This window comes from Eretmochelys imbricata, chromosome 2 (genome assembly GCF_965152235.1).
Source record: "Eretmochelys imbricata isolate rEreImb1 chromosome 2, rEreImb1.hap1, whole genome shotgun sequence".
Taxonomy (NCBI): Eukaryota; Metazoa; Chordata; order Testudines; family Cheloniidae; genus Eretmochelys; species Eretmochelys imbricata.
The window spans coordinates 197771050-197785767 of record NC_135573.1 but is presented as its reverse complement, the minus strand read 5'-3'; positions in this window follow the sequence as shown (position 1 = coordinate 197785767).

Sequence of the window (14718 nt, the reverse complement as noted above, 5' to 3'; positions counted from 1 at the left end):
TACATAGCTCTGTTGGGTCAGAGCCTGAGCAGGTGTGAATACCAGCTAAGAACCTGGCCCAGGAGATCTTATTATTAACTAACTGTTAGTTCTATTTTCCTTCCTTTGGGGCTTTTTAAATTGTTGATTTTCATTCATTGTGTGTGTATAATATATATTATTTGCATTTTATAAAGGCACTTTATTTATGGCAGTCATTCTATTGAGAATGAACGAATACTGCTGCTTTTGATGTAATGCTGTATATCTCACTACTTTCAATTATTGTGGTGCTGGATTGTTTATGTGTTTTCCCCCTCTGCTGATTTCCACACCCAAAGCATCCAGCATGGAAATTATGTAGAGGGATGTCTCTAACAGTGGTCATCCTTGTGACCACTGCTCTGCTGTGGTGTTAAAACCAATGCATTGTAATGAGAAAATAATAGCCTTGCGAGCCTGCTAAAAACTTCTGTCCATGGGGAAATGGATCATTGAGTTGCCCAAAGGATTAGACTGGTGTTAGAGAAATAGTAAGGATGTCCATATGCCTTTTACATATTTAACCTTCACTGCTTGTACTGAGGTTGCTAGGGAAGAAGGCTGCAAAAACAATTTCAGCTTCCGTCTAATGTCTATAAATGAGATAGGGCCTTCCACCTTCTGGGCAAGGCAGCACAAGCCCTGTAAAATCTTCTCTCCTCCAGCTCCATCTTGGGTTTTCCGGTGTCTTCCATCGCCTCCCACAGTGTGAAAGATATACAACTTTTTTATTGCATCTAGCCCTTCACAGTATATTTTGTTCACCAGGCTAAGGTGGCTTTGCTTCTTCTGTGTCCTACTAAAATGAATGGGGAAGATTTTCCAAGGCACAAATGGGGAACTATTAAACTTTCACTGGTAGTTAGGCATAAAACTGCCTGTAAAGGTTCGGACTCACCCCTGCAGCGCCTCCTGCTGGTAGTCGTCAGGAATTAGCTCTTCCAGCCACTGGAGTGCCCCCTGCAGGCCGGTGATCCACCTTACCGCTGGCCCCCGTGTCCCTCCTACGATCCGGTGCCCCTTTCTCTGGGGTGCTGCCCCCCTGGCAGTACCCCCACATTCTCAGGTTCTGGGTCTCTCCACCCAGGGGAACCCCCAACCTCTAATCCCACCTCGCCTCAGTCTGGGCTACTGCCAGTCCCCACTTCGCCCCTTGTATCAGGGGGCAGACTGCAGTGTATACGCCACTCATCACAGGCAAGGGGGTTTTGGACCTGCTGCCTCTGCCTACCTTTGGCCTGCCTCTCTGCAACCTATTCGGCTTGCAGTCAGGCCTGCAGCCTGAGGCTTTCCAGGCCGGAGCTCCCAGTTCCTCTGGCCCTTCCCCAGCCCTGCCCCAATCTAGGTGTCCTGCTCGGCACCTTGCACTGCCCTTTGTGCCCTTTTAAATCTCCCCCGATATCCTTCACATTCATTCATTAATACCTAAGGTACCCATATCGATGATAGTAATATGAACAAACACACCCATTTCTGGCACAAAAGGGAAGAAACCACTCTGCACAGAGCTGTTTCTTTAAAAGTAAAAGGGTAATACTGTGGAGGGAGCGGGGTCACGTGGGGCAGCAGGATGGTCTCCTTTCCCTGCTATGCACTGAGTGCTGCCAGAGATTCAATGCAAGCCTTGGGGCACAGGGGAACAGCCGCTTGCAAGATGAATTCAGTGAACTGCTGGGAAAGAACAGCAAACTGCAGCAGCAGTCATTGAGAAACTGGAATGGGTCACAGGCATCACACAGAGAAGGTGCTGTTCTCATGAACGTCCTCGGGGCGTGTAAGGATTTCTCCTCTGAGCAACAGCCAGGTGGATAAAAAGAGAAAGGAGATGACTATGTGCAAGTGCATACCTAGACTTATGCAGTCACTCAGCACTTGGCAGGATCATGCCCTCAGTGATCTAATCACTGTTGTGACAGCGGGGATGTCAACACACCTCCACACCCCCTGCCCTAGCCAAGCCATTGTACAAGGTGAGGGAAATGCTGTAATATGGGAATATCACTGAGGGAGAATAGCCTGACAAAACCCTGGCTGGTTTAGTTGGGATTGGTCCTGCTTTGAGCAGGGGGTTGGACTAGATGACCGCCTGAGGTCTCTTCCAACCCTAATCTTCTAGGGACTGGAGAGCAGAACCAACCCTGGGAAGGCAAGGACCAGAGGGGAACCTAGAGAGGTGGGAAGGGAAAAGGAAGTGGGACTGGAGAGGGGAAGGGAAAAGGAGCGGGACAGAGAAACATGGACCTGCTGGGCATCCAAACAACTCTGTAAGGATCACCAGAGTGGGGCAGAGGAACAAAGGGGTCCTAAGGTATGAGAGGCCTTCCCCATCTCTGGGATACTAATCTGGTCCTGTGAAGAGGCATCCAGGAAGCAAAGGTCTCCTGACCTGCTCTCTGCTGCACAGGGGCCCAGGGAGCATGAACATTTCAAACATTGTAAGAAAGTAAGGAAAATCCCAGGCAAAAACACGGGCAAAGATTTTTTGCCCTTAAGCTGTGGATGTGCGAACAGCCTCAACTCCAGCAAATGTTTTGTCTGGGAATATACCAAACTGTGGAGGCCACATATGTGATCTGCATTCATTATGCCCATGGGCACAAAGGATAGTTTCGCTGCTCTGCCAGAGCCATAAATGAGGATAACTTTGTACAACTTTGATATATCAATTGTGAAATATCCATGCACTTTACGACCACAAGCTTCACTGTGTAACTTCTGAGTAACAGCCGTGTTAGTCTGTATTCGCAAAAAGAAAAGGAGTACTTGTGGCACCTTAGAGACTAACCAATTTATTTGAGCATAAGCCTTCGTGAGCTACAGCTCACTTCATCGGATGCATACTCTGGAAAGTGTAGAAGATCTTTTTATATACACACAAAGCACGAAAAAATACCTCCTCCCACCCCACTCTCCTGCTGGTAATAGCTTATCTAAAGTGACCACTCTCCTTACAATGTGTATGATAATCAAGGTGGGCCATTTTCGGCTTGAATAGAGACTGAAAGTGGCTAAGTCATTATCCCTTGTTTTTTCCTACCCCCTCCCCTCCCCAGACGTTATTGTTAAACCCTGGATTTGTGCTGGAAATGGCCCAACTTGATTATCATACACATTGTAAGGAGAGTGATCACTTTAGATAAGCTATTACCAGCAGGAGAGTGGGGTGGGAGGAGGTATTTTTTCATGCTTTGTGTGTATATAAAAAGATCTTCTACACTTTCCACAGTATGCATCCGATGAAGTGAGCTGTAGCTCACGAAAGCTTATGCTCAAATAAATTGGTTAGTCTCTAAGGTGCCACAAGTACTCCTTTTCTTTTTACTGTGTAACTTCTGTGTTCCCTAAGATAGAAACTGCACATTCCCACTACCACTAGTTGGTCTACAGTTTGTCTCTTCTTGTGGAATGAGTGGATGTGCGGCGGGGGACGGGGGAAGCCATATTATAGGATGAGATAAAGTCCCACACTCCAACTTTCCTTGATGCCATCAGAAATTGCTTGTTTCTGTTGGTATCGCTGCTAGCAACCTCCCTATGTCTCTTTCATGGTTCATAACACTGTCAAGAATAACACATGTTCCTGGACTCTCACCACCCCCCATCTAGCTTGTCTAGGCTCACAGAAGTTGGACATAGAACATCCTGACACGGTATCAGAGATCACCCAACCCAACCCTTTCGCTGCCAAAGAGAGATGTGGCAGCTGAGAGAAGATTTATATGAACTGACATGGTATTTGGTCTTAGCGAGGAGATGAAAATAAACTGTTGGGAATGGAAGCGGGAGGGAAAAACAAAAACAAACCATGTTCCCAAATTTTACTGAAAGTGCCTGTGGATTTTCTACAGGAGAAATGTACTGTGGTCTCTTTATGACACACAGTACTGAAATGCCAAGATAGCTCCTGCTTTCTATTTCACCCATAGTGTCACTATTTATATGACAAGTTTCAGAGTAGTAGCCGAGTTAGTCTGTAACCGCAAAAAGAACAGGAGTACTTGTGGCACCTTAGAGACTAACACATTTATTTGAGCATAAGTTTTCGTGAGCTACAGCTCACTGCATGGGATGTCATTTGTTAGCCAATTTCAAGCTCTGTAGAGAGCAACTGACCATTAGTGTTTGCAGATCAACACAGTCAGATATACATTTGTGATGCATTAATATCGACGAACGAGTCACAGGGTCATTTAAAAATGCTCTCCTTAGAGTTTCTCCTTGTAAACTGCACACCTACAGGTTCCAGACCTCGCCTCAATTTTACCTTCTGTAAGTTGAGCACTCCCTCCTCTCGCCTGCCAGACAATAATTATAGCCTTCAATTTGAAGGGAAATAGTGTCATAGAAAGAAGATGTTATCCAGCTACTGCAAGAGTCAGGAGTCTTGAACTAGGCTGGGCTTCTTTAACACTGCTGAAAGGTTCATCTCTTGTAGCCAAGTAGATGAGATTTTCCGGGGGGTGGCTAGGCTTGTTTTAAACCAGCGCGGTCTCAGCAGGGCAGTGCTGTGTGGCCATGGCATCTGGAAATAGTATCGATCCGGTGTATATCCCAACAGCAGCCTTCTTTTGTGAGGTTACAATGGAGCCTCTGGTTTAAGTTGAAATCTGCCTTCCCATGGCAGAATTGACCCTTACGCACAATGACCACTGCAGCCGCAAGGGATGTAATTTGTACCTCCCTGCAGGAACGGAGAGGACTCCAGCCCCATGAGCATACCTCTACAGGTTCAGTTCATGGACACGTAAGTATTGATTATAATTATGGTTTATGTAGCCCTCCTGCACGATACCAATGGCAGCAACAAGGGCCAAGTGTAATAATAAGTGTAGGGATCCTTTCTAATATGAATAAAACAATGACAAGTCCCCACCCAGTCGTACTCCTCCTTCCAGCTCTTGGAAACAAAGGAGCTTGGAAACTCCCTGAGCTCCTTGGCAGGTGGTTCATCCCCACTCAGCACCACTACGGAGTCCTAGGGAACACCAAACGACAGATACCTTTTAATTTAGGGGGGAAAGGAGAAACCCAGGTAAAAGGACCCTGGTAACATGCTTACATGCAACAAGAGACAAAGATAACCAGTATGTCAGGAGTATGGCCAACCCCACCCTTCCAGGTACTAATTGTCCAGTTTATTGAGGCTCAGGACTTCAGCACAAAACAATCCCCATTCATCTAAAACCCCCGCTAAACTCAGCGATAGTCACAGCAGTGGCCGGGGGGAGGGAGGAGCATGATGGGAGGCATCAGGGGGGCTCTCCTCCCCCTGTCTGTTCAGTCCAGAGAAGTCTGCACCACGAAGGTCTGCTCCAAGATGTAGCTACTTAGTCCAGCTCCACGATATCAGCTCTGCCAGTCTGGTCAGGCATTGCTGTGAAGTCAGCTCTATGCTGCTGCTAGTCCAGGCTTGTCCACTCCCACAAAACCGAGTACACAGTATTTATTCAAAATCTCCAGCTTGGGAGCAAAACTGACCCCAGCACAAAGTTCTTGTTGTTGGAGAGAAAGCTCCCAGCCTCTAGAATACAGCCCTTGGATGCTGAACTTGAATCCCATTCGTGAACCAGAGTCCATCAACTCAGGGTGACCCAGGGCCTATTTTGCACAATTCCTGTGCCCTTCCACGAGTACAGACACAGCAACCATCTACTATCATTTCTACAATCAGGCCATAGACAAATTCCAACTAAAGCAACAAATCAGTGTGTCAAACTACAGGTGAGCAGCACTGCGACTCATGTACATGAGGCTGGCGCAAGCAAGTTGTCCCCCTTTTCCCCTACAGAGGCAGCAGAGTTCCAGCCCTCTAAGCCCTCTAGTTCTGGGTTTACATTTGCCTTGCAGTAGGGATTACAAAGGATCCACTACATCTCAAATCCAGTCCTTGTTCTCAGTGCCCAGCAGGGTCAGATTGAAACAAACCAGAGCCCTAGGCACATACCCCCATGTAGTGGTCGCGTCTCTATGCTATGGCCAGGCCCCTGTAACTGTGGGCCTATCTTTTCTTGGGGCAGCAGTGACAGGAATCCCCAACATCTACTAGGATTGAGGGGGGTCTCACTTTTATCCATTGGGCAGGCTCCCTGCTGGACCAACATTCCTTGTCAAATAGGCTAGATCCTTCCCAGAGGATGGAGGACTCCGATCCTATCCAACCAAGCAGAGGAGTCTCTGTGACCTCTAACATCACCCGCAGAGCTATGGTGAGGTGGCAGCAGCAAGGACCCCCTCACTGGTGTTGCCAGGGGCTCCAAAAACAGCAGGCAACAGAATTAATACACCATTGAGAAGAAAAACACTTCACCCCTCTCAGAGAAGCCATGGTTTCAGGATGTCTGCAGACTGAGGTAGACATCACTGCACCAATTACATTCAGGTCAGGTTTCCAGGTTTCCTTTCAAACCATGAGAACTAGAAATGTATTTTGTTTTATTTAAAAAGGAAAGCTGAGATTCTGCAGTTAGAGCAGGACTCCAGAACCTAGGGCCCAAGACATTTGTCTGTAGTGCCTCTGAGTTAGTCTGTTGAGACCTCTACCTCCAGCTCCTGCTGCGTCACGTGAGGTGAGCAGCAAGGCTGTAAACCAATTTCTGTTAAATGAGTTCTTCCTATACCTTCTGCTGTTCCCTGGCATTCTCTGGGGTGTTTGAAGCACAAGCCACCTGCCTGTCCCACTTGATGGCATTTCCACTTCAGTGTGTGCTACTCCTAGTCCATTGCCACAGCATTTGAAACTCACACGGTGCTGCCTTCCTGTCTGCTTAAGTAATCAGCATTCAGAAAGCATAGCAATATTTTGAACAGATGAGAACTGGGCTGTTCTTTGCGAATGCTGGCAGACCGTGCAGCAGAACCAGATGAATATCAAAAGATCTTCTGTTCCTTCACGGAACAGAGCAGTCACAACAACGGCACAGTTCTTTGCTGCACCAGCTGTGGGGGATTTTTCTCAGCTAGACAAACTGGAAAATGCCCACTCTTTCCAACCCACAGTACTTCGTAGCAAGGGAGAAAAATCAGACAACACTGTGTGCAGCTCTACTGCAGCTCTTTGGTCTACCCGTCTAATACGGCCTTCCCTGAGTTTCTATACAGGAGGTGCTATGTGCCACCACAGGGACAAGCTCAAACAGCCTTGAATGCACTAGACGATGCCAGAAATAGTTAAAAAGCAGAAAGGACCCAGTTTACAGCAGCCTGATAAATGAATTAGAAAGAGAACTGTCACGTCCCTTCACAACAAACAGCAACTGTTGGAGGTGGGAGTCTTTAAAATGAGGAGTTCATGTGGCCTGTGAAACAGCCCTGCACGTTGTAGCAAGCAGCACAGAAGACGTATAAATGGGTGAGATTCCAGCCTAAGGGTATGTTTACTCTACGAAATTAGGTCAGATTTATAGAAGTCAGTTTTGTAGAAAGCGTTTTTATACAGTCGATTATGTGTGTCCCCACACAAATGCTCTAAGTGCATTCAGTCGGCGGAGTGCATCCACAGTACTGAGGCAAGTGTTGACTTCCGGAGCGTTGCACTGTGGGTAGCTATCCCACAGTTCCCGCAGTCTCCGCCGCCCATTTGAATTCTGGGTAGAAATCCCAATGCCTGATGGGGCAAAAACATTGTCGCGGGTGGTTCTGGGTACATATCGTCAGGCCCCCCCCTTCCCTCCCTCCCTCCATGAAAGCAATGGCAGACAATCGCTTCATGCCTTTTTTCCTGGGTTACCCATGCAGATGCCATACCACGGCAAGCATGGAGCCCACTCCGTATGTCTCCTGGGTGCCGGCAGACGTGATACTGCATTGCTACACAGCAGCAGCTCATTGCCTTTTGGCAGCAGACAGTGCAGTATGACTGGTAGCCATCGTCGCCGTACTCCAGGGTGCTCTTTTAGCCGACCTCAGTGAGGTTGGTCGGGGCGCCTGGGCAAATATGGGAGTGACTCAGCCAGGTCATTTCTCTTTTAAGTTTCGTCTCATGGTGATTCAGTCCTGCTGGCAGTCATACTGCACCGTCTTCTGCCGAGCACCCAGGAGATGACGATGGCTAGCAGTCATACTGCACTGTCTGCTGCCAGCAAGATGTACAAAGATAGATGAAGTGGATCAAAACAAGAAATAGACCAGATTTGTTTTGTATTCATTTTCTCCCCCCTCCCTCCCTCCAAGAAATCAACGGCCTGCTAAACCCAGGGTTTTGAGTTCTATCCTTGAGGCGGCCATTCTGTTTCTCCTTGATGAAAAGCCACCCCTTTTGTTGATTTTAATTCCCTGTAAGCCAACCCTGTAAGCTATGTTGTCAGTCGCCCCTTCCTCCATCAGAGCAACGGCAGACAATCATTTCGCGCCTTTTTTCAGTGCAGACGTGATAGCACTGGGAACATGGAGCCTGCTCAGATCACCGCGGCAATTATGAGCACTATAAACACCGCGTGTGTTATCCAGCAGGATATGCAGAACCATAACCTGCAAGAAAAGCAAAACCAGGCGAGGAGGAGGCGACAGCAGCGCGGTGATGAGAGTGTTGAGGACACGGACACAGACTTCTCACAAAGTACGGGCCCCTGCAATGTGCACATCATGGTGTCAGTTGGGCAGGTTCATGGCATGGAACACTGATTCTGGGCCTGGGAAACAAGCACAGACTGGTGGGACTGCATAGTGTTGCAGGTCTAGGTCGATTCCCAGTGGGCTGCGAAACTTTCGCATGTGTAAGGGCACCTTGTGACTTGCTTTCCCCTGCCCTGAAGTGCAAGAATACCAAGATGAGAACAGCCCTCACAGTTGAGAAGCGAGTGGCGATAGCCCTGTGAAAGCTTGCAATGCCAGACAGCTACCAGTCAATTGGGAATCAATTTGGAGTGGGCAAATCTACTGTGGGGGCTGCTGTGATGCAAGTAGCCCACGCAATCAAAGATCTGCTGATATCAAGGGTAGTGACCCTGGGAAATGTGCAGGTCATAGTGGATGGCTTTGCTGCAATGGGATTCCCTAACTGTGGTGGGGCGATAGACAGAACCCATATCCCTATCTTGGCACCAGAGCACCAAGGCAGCGAGTACATAAACCGCCAGGGGTACTTTTCAATAGTGCTGCAAGCTCTGGTGGATCACAAGGGACGTTTCACCAACATCAACGTGGGATGGCTGGGAAAGGTACATGACGCTCACATCTTCAGGAACTCTGGTCTGTTTCAACAGCTGCAGCAAGGGACTTATTTTCCAGACCAGAAAATAACCACTGGGGATGTTGAAATGCCGATAGTTATCCTTGGGGACCCAGCCTACCCCTTAATGCCATGGCTCATGAAGCCATACACAGGCACCCTGGACAGTAGTCAGGAGCTGTTCAACTATAGGCTGAGCAAGTGCAGAATGGTGGTAGAATGTGCATTTAGGCATTTAAAAGTGCGCTGGTGCAGTTTACTGAGTCGTTTAGACTTCAGCAAAACCAATATTCCCATTGTTATTACTGCTTGCTGTGCGCTCCACAATATCTGTGAGAGTAAGGGGGAGACATTTATGGCAGGGTGGGAGGTTGAGGCAAATCACCTGGCCGCTGATTACACACAGCCAGACACCAGGGCGGTTAGAAGAATACAGGAGGGCATGGTGCGCATCAGAGAAGCTTTGAAAACCAGTTTCAGGAATGGCCAGGCTACAGTGTGAAACTTCTGTTTGTTTCTCCTTGATGTAAACCCATCCCGGGTTCACTCTACTTTCCTGTAAACTAAGCACCCACCCCTCTCTGCTTCGATCACCACTTGCAGAGGCAATGAAGTCATTGTTGCTTCACATTCATGCATTCTTTATTTATTCATCACACAAATAGGGGGATAATTGCCAAGGTAGCCTGGGAAGGGTGGTGGAGGCGGGAAGCACCAGGTGGGGTGGTGGAGGAGGGTTGGACAAGGCCACATAGCACTTTAAAACATATTGAATGCCAGCCTTCTGTTGCTTGGGCAATCCTCTGGGGTGGAGTGGCTGGAGGCCCCCCCCCCCACCATGTTCTTGGGCATCTGGGTGAGGAGGCTATGGAACTTGGGGAGGAGGGCAGTTGGTTACACAGTGGCTTCAGTGGCGGTCTGTGCTCCTGCTGCCTTTCCTGCAGCTCAACCATACGCTGGAGCATATGAGTTTGATCCTCCAGCAGCCTGAGCATTGACTCCTGCCTTCTTTCAGCAGGCTGACTCCACCTACCATCTTTAGCTCGCCACCTCTCCTTGCGGTCATATTGTTTTCCTGCACTCTGAGATTGTCTGCCTCCAAGCAGTCAGTGTGGGAGAACAGGATGAGGTCAGAGAACATTTCATTGCCAGTGTGGTTTTTTTCGCCTTCTAATCTTCGCTAGCCTCTTGGAAGGAGAAACATATGCAGCTGTTGGAGGGGAAAAAAAGGGAGAGCGGTAGTTAAAAAGACACATTTTATAGAACAGTGGGTACACTCTTTCATGGTAAACCTTGCTGTTAACATTACATAGCACATGTGCTTTCATTACAAGGACGCATTTTGCCTCTTATTGAGGGTATGCCAGTTTGGTGTGAGAGATCATTCATGCAGGGCCAGGCAGCAGAATTCGGCTTGCAGGCAGCCATGGTAAGCCACAGTCTTTTGGCTTCTTTAACCTTCATAACATGTGGGAATGGTTTCAAACAGCAGCGCCCTCATTTCCCATAGGAAGTAGCCATTGGGTTGGCCATTAAAAATGGGTTGGCAATTTAAAAGGAGGGGTTTCAGTTTTGGGGTTCATGTGCAGCAGAAATCCAACTAACTCCCCCCCTCCGCAACCACACACCCAATTCTCTGGGATGATGGCTTCACCATTCCCCCACCGCATGGCTAACAGCAGGGAAGATTTCTGTTCAGCCACAGGCAAACAGCCCAGCAGGAATGGCCACCTCTGAATGTCCACTTACTAAAAGCACCCTATTTCAGCCAGGTGACCATGAATGATATCACTCTCCTGAGGGTAACACAGAGAGATAAAGAACAGATGTTGTTTGAATGCCAGCAAACACCGGGACCATACGCTGCCATGCTTTGTTCTGCAATGATTCCTGACTACATGCTACTGGCCTGGCGTGGTAAAGTGTCCTACCATGGAGGATAGAATAAGGCTGCCCTCCCCAGAAACCTTTTGCAAAGGCTTTGGGAGTACATCCAGGAGAGCTTTATGGAGATGTCCCTGGAGGATTTCCACTCCATCCCCAGACACATTAACAGACTTTTCCAGTAGCTGTAATGGCCACGAATGCCAGGGCAAATTAATCATTAAACATGCTTGCTTTTAAACCATGTATAATATTGTCATAAATATAAAGGGAAGGGTAAACCCCTTTAAAATCCCTCCTGGCCAGAGGAAAAATCCTCTCACCTGTAAAGGGTTAAGAAGCTAAAGGTAACCTCGCTGGCACCTGACCAAAATGACCAATGAGAAGACAAGATACTTTCAAAAGCTGGGAGGAGGGAGAAAAACAAAGGGTCTGTGTCTGTCTGTGTGATGCTTTTGCCAGGGACAGAACAGGAATGGAGTCTTAGAACTTAGTAAGTAATCTAGCTAGGTATGTATTAGATTCTGATTTCTTTAAATGGCTGAGAAAATAGCTGTGCTGAATAGAATGAATATTCCTGTCTGTGTGTCTTTTTTGTAACTTAAGGTTTTGCCTAGAGAGATTCTCTATGTTTTGAATCTAATTACCCTGTAAGGTATTTACCATCCTGATTTTACAGAGGTGATTCTTTTTTACTTCTATTAAAAGTCTTCTTGTAAGGAAACTGAATGATTTTTCATTGTTCTAAGATCCAAGGGTTTGGGTCTGTGGTCACCTATGCAAATTGGTGAGGATTTTTACCAAACCTTCCCCAGGAAGTGGGGTGCAAGGGTTGGGAGGATTTTGGGGGGAAAGATGTTTCCAAACTACATTTTCTCAGGAGCCCAGTTAGTTTGGTGGTGGCAGTGGAGGTCCAGGGACAAAGGACAAAATTAATTTGTACTTTGGGGAAGTTTTAACCTAAGCTGGTAAAAGTAAGCTTAGGAGGTTTTCATGCAGGTCCCCACATCTGTACCCTAGAGTTCAGAGTGGGGAAGGAACCTTGACAAATATTTACAAAGGTATACTCACCAGAGGTTCCTTCTCCGCCTTCAGGGTCCGGGACACCATCTTGGGTGGGTTTGGGGGTACTGGGTCCAGGTCCAGGGTGATAAACAGATCCTGGCTGTTGGGGAAACCAGTTTCTCCACTTCCTTGCTGTGAGCTATCTACAACCTCCTCCTCCTCATCATCTTCCTCGCCCCCAAAACCTCCTTCTTTGTTGCCTCCCGCTCCTTGGATGGAGTCAGAGCACAGGGTTGGGGTAGTGGTGCCTGCACCCCCTAGAATGGCATGCAGCTCATTATAGAAGCAGCATGTCTGGGGCTCTGAACTGGAGTGGCCGTTTGCCTCTCTGGCTTTTTGGTAGGCTTGCCTGAGCTCCTTAATTTTCACACGGCACTGCTGTGGGACCCTGTTATAGCTTCTGTCCTTCATGCCATTGGAGATGTTTTCAAATATTTTGGCATTTTGTCTTTTCGAACAGAGTTCTGCCAGCACAGAATTGTCTCCCCGTACAGCGATCAGATCCCGTACCTCCCGTTCGGTCCATGCTGGAGCTCTTCAGCAATTCTGGAACTGTATGGTCTCCTGTGATGATAGCTCTGCATGGTGACCTGTGCAGGTGAGCTTGCCACGCTGGCCAAACAGGAAATGAGATTCAAAAGTTTGCAGGCCATTTTCCTGTATACCTGAGTTGAGAGTGCTGTCCAGAGCGGTCACAACTGAGCACTCTGGGATAGCTCCCGGAGGCCAATACCGTCGAATTGCGTCCACAGTACCCCAAATTCGTCCCAGCAAGGCCAATTTCAGTGCTAATCCCCTTGTTGGGGGTGGAGTAAAGAAATCAATTTTAAGAGCCCTTTAAGTCGAAAAAAAGGGCTTCGTTGTGTGGACAGGTGCAGGGTTAAATCGAGATAATGCTGCTAAATTCGACCTAAACTCCTAGTGTAGACCAGGCCTAAGAGCCTAATTAACACTTCAGAAAATTTAAGTTTAGGGCATCTTATTGCATCCCCTGATGGGAGAGTTCAGGGAAAACAACAACAGATAAAAGCAAGGAGTTTTCTAACAAGTTGATTTGAAGAGGCCAAATAGCCAGACCCAAGTATGACTTTCAGCAATTAGTGATGGCTGAACTTCCAAAGACTATCCAAACTTTTGGGGGCTTATCTTCTCCAAATATCACTGACTTACCCCTCCATGTCTATTACACTCCTTTCACAACCTCTCTTTTTCCCAACTTATGATCCTACATTAGCCCCTGTTTCTCCAATGCCTTTGAAGTCCTTGTTGCTGGAACCATTAGCCTCCCTGGTCAATTCAAAATGTGTGCGCTGGGAGTTGCAACAGAGAAGACAAGATTTCAATTCAGCAAGCACCCCAGAAAGGCCCTGCAATAGGATTTTCTGAGTCTGTGGTGGTGCATAAATCAAGGGCAGGAAGAAGGGATCTAAGATGTGCTAAAAGGTTTAAGGAGACAGAAAGAGAATTTGGTGCCTCTTTTAAGGCTTCAAGGAAGGAAGCCAGTCACAGTCATGGTGGGAACTTGGTAGAGGATGTGTGTGTGTTGGGGGGCAGTCCTTGTCCAAACTGATCTAAACTTGAAAAAGTTTGATTGGCAATTTATGAGATAAGCAAAGGCTCAGGACAGTCATTGTTCATGAATTGGTTTGCCCATCCTTAAATGGAACTCTCTGTAGTCAGTTAGTTTGTAGCTTGTCTCCAAGCCAAATTATAAAAACAATAAGAAATTACTGCTAGGCCAATAGACAAACAAAAAAATCAAGACACTAATTTAGGAATCTCCTCAAATTACTTTGCAAAACCAAGGCTGTATAGCACATGATTGATGACAATTCACTGAAGCAAAACAAAAACTAAAAAAATGGAGAGACAGTGATCTGTTCCATTTAATTTAGAAACGAGACTATTGTTTTGTAATTTTAAGGCCATGATGAGTAGAAAAAAAAAATCTATTCAGAGAAGGCATTGGATTTTTGAAAAAAAATTATACTACTGTAGGAGGAAAAATTAGGAAACAAGCCAATTATTGAAAAGCATGCTCACATTGAAGGGTGTAGGGACAATCTGGTCAGCATGCTTCCAGTTTAGGAATATGTTATTTTCCATATTACTGAAGCAGAAAATAATCAGTTGGATGAAATATCTTTTCCAGGGAAAGAGTGTAAGAAATACACTGAAACCTCATCAAGTCCACTTCTGGACTGTGAGAGCGAAGAGGAGCGTAGGCATGATTTTGATCTTACACTGATGTAACGTCATATAAAACAAATATATAATGGTGGTAATGCGATATGAGACTTTTGCATTCAATTGGAATGTCCCGTTTCACAAGGTACTCAGAGCTATGCTGCATACAACCCTCATGTACAGAGGATCGGGATTTTTCCGACAAAAACATCACAGCACTGGAAAATATTGATTCACCAAAACAAAAACAAAACAAAAAACTTCACAGGAAAGGGTCGGTTTTGCCAAAAAAGTCTCGAGTCCAGGATGGAATTGCTTGATAGAGAGAGAGAGCGTCCCTTGAATAGCCCTGGTTAGAGTCATTCACCCGGAATGTGAGAAATTCCGGTTCAAGG